We start from the raw sequence: 9801 nt of genomic DNA on the forward strand, positions 1-9801 counted from the left end.
CAGTCAGCACAGACTCTTGCAATTCTTTGATGCCAGCCTGTTTTGAGATCCTCTTGCTGGTATCCTTACATTTTTACATTGTTTCATTGTTTCCCCTGAGCTTCCCTTACTTTAGTCTGACTCCTTCAAATGTACTCAGTGTTCTGGAGTCTGTTCCAATGAAGCACTCAGAATCTCAGGATTCACCTCCATTTCCCTGAAAGGTTAAATGGCGCCCTCTTTCCTCCATGAATAACTGTGTTCAAAGCATTTTCTGGAATTGTGTTTACACTGCCCTGTATTGAAATTCCATCATCTTGACCATAATTATTCTTGTTTTATAATTAGATTCTGCCACAGATTTCTTTAAATATGCCTGTGGAGTTCTGGAGAGATAAGTCATTAGCTCAGTTAGGCTGCTCTTCCAAAGGACTTTGTTTAGATTCCCAGCACACACATAATGGCTCAGAATTATATGTAACTCCAGTCTCGGGAAAGACGATCCTGCTATTAAAATTCTTACCACACAAACAAGAGGACCAGCGTTCAGGTCTCTAGAACTTATATAAATGTTAAGTGGACTCGGTGTGTATTTCACTTGTAATTCTAGTCTTGGCAGGTTAGAAATGGGATCTTTAGGGCAAATTGACTTGGAAGACGGGCCCTGTTTGTGATCTCCCTTTTTGAATTAGAGACCGTGGCTCAGAGTATACACTGGAACACCAAATGAAAATGATTCCTGACATGAAGCTCAGGCCTTTCCATGCACACACAGCTATGTGTACCAACACATTCACATGTTCACACACACACACTTGAACATGCATTCACACCATACACATGCATATACATACATATGATGACATTAATAACAGCAAGAACAAAGAAATGACCAAAAAATTATGATGAGATGGCTCAACAGCTATGCTGCTTAACTCATAAGAGAGATGAATGGCATTTGGGGCCCTGTTCCCCACACAAAAGTAGGGGACACAGCAGCACACCAATAACCGCAGCATTTGCAGATCGGGTGATTTGGGAACAAACTCGGTAACTAGATTGAATTGTTGAGCTCCAGGTTCATGAGGAAAGTGGAGATGGATGGAGGGAGATACACAGTATGAACTTTCTGCCTCCATTCATGTGTGCATACATTTGGATGCCCATGCATATACACATGCTCAAACACACAGACACAAAAAGAATCTGGTGTTCTGGCCATACTGTTTTTTAAAACTAGTCTCACCTCCTTACATTTATCATGGAATGCAGAACTTTTACACACATTTGAGGGCATCCTTTACACATAAAGGCTTGAGCTACTATGCTCCACTTTCAGAATATTCATAGACTCAGGACTCGAGGGATTGATGAGGCATCCAAGGGCCCCTCATGAACAGAGAGGCACAAGAAGAGTGGTTTCTGCATCCCTGGGAGATGGCACAGACACACACACACACACACACACACACACACACACACACACACACACACACACCAGCCCCCTTCATAACTCTCAGCCAGGTGTTCTGGAAAGCAATTGTTTTAAATGATAATGACTCCATATCAGGCCAGGAATATGATACCAAATGGATACCTCCTACTTGTAAATTCTTGCATCTAGAGTAAGTCTTGTTAGAGCATGTGCCATCAGTGGCTTCTGGGAGATGCTAACCAGGCTTACTTCTCATTCAAAAACAAAGATGTGCAAGACAAGAAGGAAGAGGAGAGAGAAGCGAGTGGTCAATATGATCAACGTGGATGATATACCTGAAAGAAGTGGGAGAAGAAGGACCCAGGCCCTTAGGAGTGTAAGAAGTCCCTCAGTACCACAGTCTGAAGAGTCTAGATGAGGGCAGGCACCCAGAGGATACCCAGGTCTGCATTACGTCAGCTCTCCTCAAAGAAAGGAGCCTCTCATTTCCTGAGGTTGGCTACAATGTTATTCACAGAGGTCCAGAGGGAGCTCTATCTGAGACAGAAGTGTAGAAAGTCAGTACTAGTGAGGACAAAGAGTAATAGAGAGCAGATTCTAGGTGGTTCTGGTAGCCATTCAGACTGGGGCAAGGAGATCTGTGGTGATATGACAGACACCCAAGCCCGGGCAGAGAACAGAAAGACCTGCTTGTCATCAAAATCTAGCAAGTCTCTGGGCCAGGAACTCAGTGATTAAAGCATGTCTATTGGGTCCATAGCTCAGATCCCCAGAACCCAATAAACTTTGAATGGTCCTGGTAACCTGCCTATAATTCTAGCTTTGAAAGAGGCAGCAAAGCTAATCAATAGGACGGGCTATATAAGTCTGTTCTGGATTTGATTAAGAGACCCTGCTTCAAGGAATAAAGTGGGGAAGCCATCAAGGATAATTCCTACCCTCAGCGTCGGCCTGCCTATGCACACACAAGTTCACACACATTCACACACACACACACACACACACACACACACACACACACACACACACACACACATACATCCCACACCCATGGTGGGAAAAGAGTAGGGACTTTCTATTTCTAAAGTAATCAACTGAATTATCTGACTAGAAGAAGAAATATCTTTCAGAAAGAATTTCATAAAGAGTGAACTGCTCAAACAAAGCCTTATAGTTTAGAGAGCCAAATTTGAGTTTAGAAACAATTCTATTGAGCTAGTTGCCCTACACTCTGAGGTAATAGTGTCATTGCTTGATTTAAAAGGAAAATGTGGAGAACTGTGGCTAGAAGTTGGAGAGAGCAAGATATATCAAAGCTACAATGCCAGAACACCAAGGGCAGCTTGTGAAGACTCCAGTCTGTATTCCTTCTCTAAGAGTCACCTGTCCTCTGTCCTGTGGGTTGCTCTAGATGCAGCCTCAATATGGCATTGGAACAGGCTGGTCAGACAAGTGACCTCAATCATCTGGTAATTCTTCATTTTCTGGCTAGGACATAGGCTACACTACAGCAAAACTCCTTCACCTGGGAGCCCTGTGCAATGTGTCTCCCAGCATGTGCTTGTCACTGCTGTGCTGGGATTAACAGCCTTCCCCTTGAGACCTAGATCCTCACACTTCAGAAGGCTTCCTAGGAGTGCCCAAACAACCCCACAGCTTTAATTCACCTACTGCTCACTCCCTCCCTATTTTAGCACCTTTACTACAACTGCCTTCCATGATAAAATTCCAATTCCCAAAACCTGTCTTCACATGTAATTCCTTTCTAGGTAGGAAACAAAGAGTACAGTTAGAGAAGTTGTATGCATCACTCGACATCATCACCCATGTTACAACATCCCATTAACGAGTGCTTCAGAGGATTACAGAATTCAGTAACTCCATGGAAAATGCCATTGGGAATTCCATCAACTTTGTTTGTAAAGCACCCATTTGTAGAGTTGAGGTTCTCTTGTCTGCTCTGCCACATCCATCCTCGAGGAGGCAGGATGAGGAAAGATGACCGCATTTACCTCACACCCCATGCTATATTAGGTGGGTTTCAGGCCATAGGGAACCTCCAGCACAATGCTCTGGGGTTCCAGAATTACAGTCTGAGGCATGGTGAAACATCTGGAGCCTACTTGGGTGTCCCCAGAGCTGAGAACAGAGTAGGCCCCACAGGCTGAATCTAGTCCAGGGCCTCGGGGGAATGCAGGGGTGCTCTGACTGGTCCTGCGGGGAGTCTTTGGCTCGATGGGGGAGTGGGTTTGAGCTTAGACTTGGTCGTGATCGAGGCTGGGAGTCCAGAGAGGCCTTCTACTAGAGATTAAATGGCAGCTCTTTAGGCAAAGACCTTCTCCATGGCTCCCCACACAGATCCCAATAAAAGAGGCAATTCACAGTTTTAAGGCATTTATTGTTATGGAAGGAAGTATATGTTTAAAACCATCACCCACTTCTCAGGGTAGGACTGAGATTTAATTCATTTTGCAGGGAGAATGTCTGGGAGGTAAAGTTTATTGGCTACGCCTACCAGCTTTTGTTTCCTCATTAAAATAGAGATCTGTCTTGTCCCTATGTGACCACACAGGTTATGACTTGTACATGTGGAGGGGTTTGGAGTGTTATGTGACTGATGACCATAAACCTACAGGGCATGGAAGCTAGTGACAGGAGCCTGGTGCCTGGAGACAAGCAAAACGCTTACCATCCCTTCAGTGTTTCCAGGGCTTCAAGCCTTAGCTCACCCAGAGATCAAGCTACCTTTCACGGTCCCACACCCATTCTCCCAGTAAACATCAAATGGCAGGATGGACGTGGGAGTGGTTCATAAGTTTGTTGGTGTCTGTGAGGAAATGTGTACATCTAAGCTGATGAAAAGAACACTGGATAGTCAGAGGCAACATGTCTCCCCAACCTACATTTGCCCCCATTCTACTATTAGCAAGCTCTGATTGGCAAGAAAATTCCTCAACTACTCGAGTTGTAGTTTTCTCCTCTGTCAAAATGGGAAATTACAAGTTTCTAAAGGATTAGTCATGAAAGAATCATCAGGTAATGCAGGTGACTTGGACACCTAAAACTGCTCCCACTGGAAAAACTAAGGTCCAGAAAATGGCTCAGCTCCATCCACACTGCAGCAGGTGACTTTGTCCATGCTATGAGAGTGTGAATCAAGCCTCAAGTTCAGGTTTCTCGAGCGTCACTCAAAAAAAAAATGTTGACTAAAGTAAATCAAGACTGTCTCCTCAAACCAGCACTCTTATTCCTTAAGAGATTGCTTTTGCCTGTCGCTTAATAGCCATTTGCTGATTGTTGGCCAGTTTGTATAAACTTGATATCTTTCAAGTGACAGGTCCACCTTCTGCACCCCAGTTTCTGTTAATCCCAACAGAGTTGGAGGCAATGAAGTTAAATATAACAGATTTCACCTTATGTCTAGTGTGGTGACATCCCATGGCATCTGTAATGGGGCACAAACACATGGCTTATGTGCATCCACCATGACAGCATTGGAATCTGCACGAGAACCTTTAAGGCGGCATGCTCCCAGCCTTCATTTCTAGCTCTGTGCTGAAGGTCCCTTCCCCCTCAATCAGAAAAGTTCCTTTTCTGTAGCCTCTCACAGGGGGCTTTCATTGGCCCAGGAATGCTTCTGAATTTGACAAGGTCATTCAGGACCAGTCGTGCACTCTGCTGGATGCAGAGATGTAAAATGAGCTGTCACAAAAATCTCATGGCACTGTTCAGCTTCTTCATTTACAATTTATATCAGAAAACCACAGAGATAGACGTGGGGGGGGGAATGAAAATAACTTGAAAATAAGGAGTTCAATAGCTCAGAAAGAAAAAAACTAGAAGATTGGATTAAAAAAACAATTTAGAGCCAGCTCTACTAAGACTTTGTATGCAGAAGTGGGACTGGATGCTACAAGATGTTTTGATATTTCTAGGTCAAAATGATAAGAGCCTTTGTTATGTCCTCAGTAATTCTCCTTAGATGCTCTCTGGGCAGTATACCACAGATCCTTCTCCCTACAACCACAAGGAAATTGTAGAGCACATAGGACATATCTCTTTCTCCTTTGAGATTCTCAAGCTCTTTACTCTGATGAAACACATTACTACACCCCACCACCAGAAGATCTCTGGGCTTACCTCACTGTTTTCCCAAGCAGGAGTGCCTCCTCTGTTGGCATCCACATCAGACCGATCCCCTCTGCCCCTCCACCCCCCTGACAGCTGAACAATTCCGTCGTGGCCACATGCACCTGTAGTCCCACCTTCATGATTAGTGATGATGAACCAGGTTATGACCAAGATTTATTTTGTACACCAATGGCTTATGCTCTAAGATCAAGAATCGACAAATGGGATCTCATAAAACTGCAAAGCTTCTGTAAGGCAAAGGACACTGTGGTTAGGACAAAACGGCAACCAACAGATTGGGAAAAGATCTTTACCAACCCTACAACAGATAGAGGCCTTATATCCAAAATATACTAAGAACTCAAGAAGTTAGACTGAAGGGAGACAAATAACCCTATTAAAAAATGGGGTTCAGAGCTAAACAAAGAATTCACAGCTGAGGAATGCCAAATGGCTGAGAAACACCTAAAGAAATGTTCAACATCTTTAGTCATCAGGGAAATGCAAATCAAAACAACCCTGAGATTTCACCTCACACCAGTGAGAATGGCTAAGATCAAAAACTCAGGTGACAGCAAATGCTGATGAGGATGTGGAGAAAGAGGTACACTCCTCCATTGTTGGTGGGATTGCAGACTGGTACAACCATTCTGGAAATCAGTCTGGAGGTTCCTCAGAAAATTGGACATTGAACTGCCTGAGGATCCAGCTATACCTCTCTTGGGCATATACCCAAAAGATGCCCCAACATATAAAAAAGACACATGCTCCACTATGTTCATCGCAGCCTTATTTATAATAGCCAGAAGCTGGAAAGAACCCAGCTGCCCTTCAACAGAGGAATGGATACAGAAAAATGTGGTACATCTACACAATGGAATATTACTCAGCTATCAAAACAATGATTTTATGAAATTCGTAGGCAAATGGTTGGAACTGGAAAATATCATCCTGAGTGAGCTAACCCAATCACAGAAAAACACACAAGGTATGCACTCATTGATAAGTGGCTATTAGCCCAAATGCTTGAATTACCCTAGATGCCTAGAACACATGAAACTCAAGACAGATGATCAAAATGTGAATGCTTCATTCCTTCTTTAAAAGGGGAACAAGAATACCCTTGGCAGGGAAGAGAGAGGCAAAGTTTAGAACAGAGGCAGAAGGAACGCCCATTCAGAGTCTGCCCCACATGTGGCCCATACATACAGCCACCCAATTAGACAAGATGGATGAAGCAAAGAAGTGCAGGCCGACAGGAACCGGATGTAGATCTCTCCTGAGACACACAGCCAGAATATAGCAAATACAGAGGCGAATGCCAGCAGCAAAACACTGAACTGAGAATAGGACCCCCGTTGAAGGAATCAGAGAAAGAACTGGAAGAGCTTGAAGGGGCGCGAGACCCCATATGAACAACAATGACAAGCAACCAGAGCTTCCAGGGACTAAGCCACTACCCAAAGACTATGCATGGACTGACCCTGAACTCTGACCTCATAGGTAGCAATGAATATCCTAGTAAGATCACCAGTGGAAGGGGAAGCCCTTGGTCCTGCTAAGACTGAACCCCCAGTGAACATGATTGTTGGGGGCAGGGCAGTAATGGGGGGAGGATGGGGAGGGGAACACCCTTAAAGAAGGGGAGGGGGAGGGGTAAGGGGGATGTTGGCCCGGAAACCGGGAAATGGAATAACATTCAAAATGTAAATAAGAAATACTCAAGTTAATAAAAAAATAAAAAAATAAAAAAAAGATTTATTTTGTATACCTAATCATTATGCTGAGGATTTGGAAAAGGTTTTTATTCCTCATGGACTGACTATGGACAGGTCTGAAAGACTTGCTCGAGATGCCATGAAATAGATGTGAGGCCATTACACTTTTGTCCTCTGTGCTTAAGAGGGAATATAAATTCTTAGGTGACCTGCTGGATTACATTAAAGCATTGGATAGAAATAGTGATAGATCTATTCCTAGAGTGTAGATTTTATCAGGCTGAAGAGCTACTGTCAAGAGGGGAAATGAAAGTTATTGTAGGGGATGATCTCTCAGTTTTAACTAGAAAGAACATCTTGGTTAATGAAGAGATGATTGGCACTGGTAAAACAATGCAAACTTTGCTTTCCCTGGACCAGCAGTACAGGCTAAAAATGATCAAGTTTGCAAGCTTGCTAGTGAAAAGGTACTCTCCAAGTGTTGTATACAGACCAGAATTTGTTGGACTTTAAATTCCAGACAAATTATTTGTTGGATATGCCCTTGACTTTAATGAGTACTTCAGGGATTTGAATCATGTTTGTGTCATTAGCAAAAATGGAACAGCGAAATACAAAGCCTAGGACAGCTACAAGTTGAATCGGCAAACATGAAGAGTCCTGTTGATGTTGCCAGTAAAAAATTAGCTGGTGTACTAGTCCTGTGGCCATTGGCTTAGTATAGCTTTTTGCATGAACCTTCTATGACCTTTATGATTTTTGTTTTTAGAAATGTCAGTGTCTGTATCCCTGAACTTTTGATTTGCACTATGAGCCTATAGGCAGCCTATCAGTTCCCTCTGGTAGATTGTCACTAACTTTCAAGAAAAACAATAATACTGAGATTGTATCTGTAAGAAGGATTTAAACAGAAGCTGTATTTGTTTTTTAATTGGTTTTTTATTTTTAAGTAATTAGGAGAGAAAGATGTGATTGATATTGATAATTTAGAATAGTCTGTAGCTCTCACTTTCATTTCAGTAACAGCATCTAAGAGGTTTCCTCAGTGGAATAAACATGTTTCAGCAGTGTGGACAAAAATAAAAATAAAAAGGATTCCCCTCCCCCTACTTTACAAGGGGTAGTGGGAGGCAGCATTTGGGATGTAATTAAATGATTAATTAGTTAATTAATTAATATAAAAGTGCATTACCCTTGTTGATGAACTCTCATACCTCATCGTCCAAGTTCCAAGACCAGCTAAAATGCCACTTCCCTTATGAAGCATTCTCTCTCTCTCTCTCTCTCTCTCTCTCTCTCTCTCTCTCTCTCTCTCTCTCTCTCTCTCATGTGTGTGTGTGTGTATGTGTGTATAAGAGACAGTTAGTGGGAGGGGGAGGGGAGTGCCGAGAACAACATGGAGGAGTCAGTCCTATCCTTCCACCTTGTGTATAAGGACTGGGAATCGAATTCATACTGACAGATTTGGGAGCAAGAGCCTCTACATAAAAACCCATTTTGCCAGTCCCCAATGAAGTTTTCATATACCTCTCTGCCAAGCTACCCAAATTCTACTTTCTTGGTATTACTAGATATCAACTGTGGCTACTATAGTGTACAATGTCTCTGCACTCTGTTCCCTTCCTCTCATTCACAGTAGTTTGTGACCACCAGGAACAACTGAAATCATACTGCAAATTAAGCTAAGCCAAGCAAGGGTCTGGGGACTCTCAATATCATGAGCAAGTTCACAGACATGATCCTACCCACCTTCCTTCAATTATTATCTTAGAATCTCCTGGGATTAAGCACTCAGACTTGGTTCAATTGACAGGTGAAGAATGCAAAAGAGTCTACAATTTTCAGAGAATGATATGCTGTAAAGCAGGTAGGGTCTGATGCTGACATAGATAGTTAGGTAAGCATACAAAACTCCCTTAACATGGCCAGGAGAAAAGAAGGAAATGGCATCTTATGTTGCCTAAGTCAATTGTTCTGTGACTCCAGTTGTAAGTAAATGCAAAAATGTGAAGGGTAGAACAGGGGGGAAAGGCTACAGAACACTCTGGCAATGGGGTACAACCAGATAGGTGTAAAAATATGAATGAAAAGGAGAACTATCATTCAAAGAACAAGCAAAAGTATAAGGTATATTATATAAGGTATATAATAATAATAATAATAATAATAATAATAATAATAATAATAATATTTAAGTGAAATAAAGTAATTTTTTCAAAGAAGAGGCCTGAGATATGGTTCATCCGTTAAAAAACTCTGGCTGTGGTGCTGGGGATTTAGCTCAGCGGTAGAGCGCTTTTACCTAGGAAGCGCATAAAGGCCCTGAGGTTGGTCCCCAGCTCGAAAAAAAAAAGAAAAAAAAAAAAAAAAACTCTGGCTGTTATGGCAGAGAATGGGGTTCAGCTCCTGGCAGCAACATCATGCTTTCACCACAGTTGTTAATCCCAATTCCAGGGAATCCAATGTCCTCTGCTGGCCTCCAGGGGCACTGACCTGTATGCTTATGGAGTGCATGCATGCAATCAGGTTAAAGGAAAG

The 9801-nt window shown here is 42.7% G+C and overlaps 1 pseudogene; it reads left to right on the forward strand.

The window, feature by feature from the left end:
• Nucleotides 1–3402: 3402 nt before the first annotated feature.
• LOC116888941 lies at nucleotides 3403–7887 on the forward strand (annotated as a pseudogene).
• The last annotated feature ends 1914 nt before the right edge of the window (nucleotides 7888–9801 follow it).

Source organism: Rattus rattus, chromosome X (genome assembly GCF_011064425.1).
Source record: "Rattus rattus isolate New Zealand chromosome X, Rrattus_CSIRO_v1, whole genome shotgun sequence".
NCBI classification, from domain to species: Eukaryota; Metazoa; Chordata; class Mammalia; order Rodentia; family Muridae; genus Rattus; species Rattus rattus.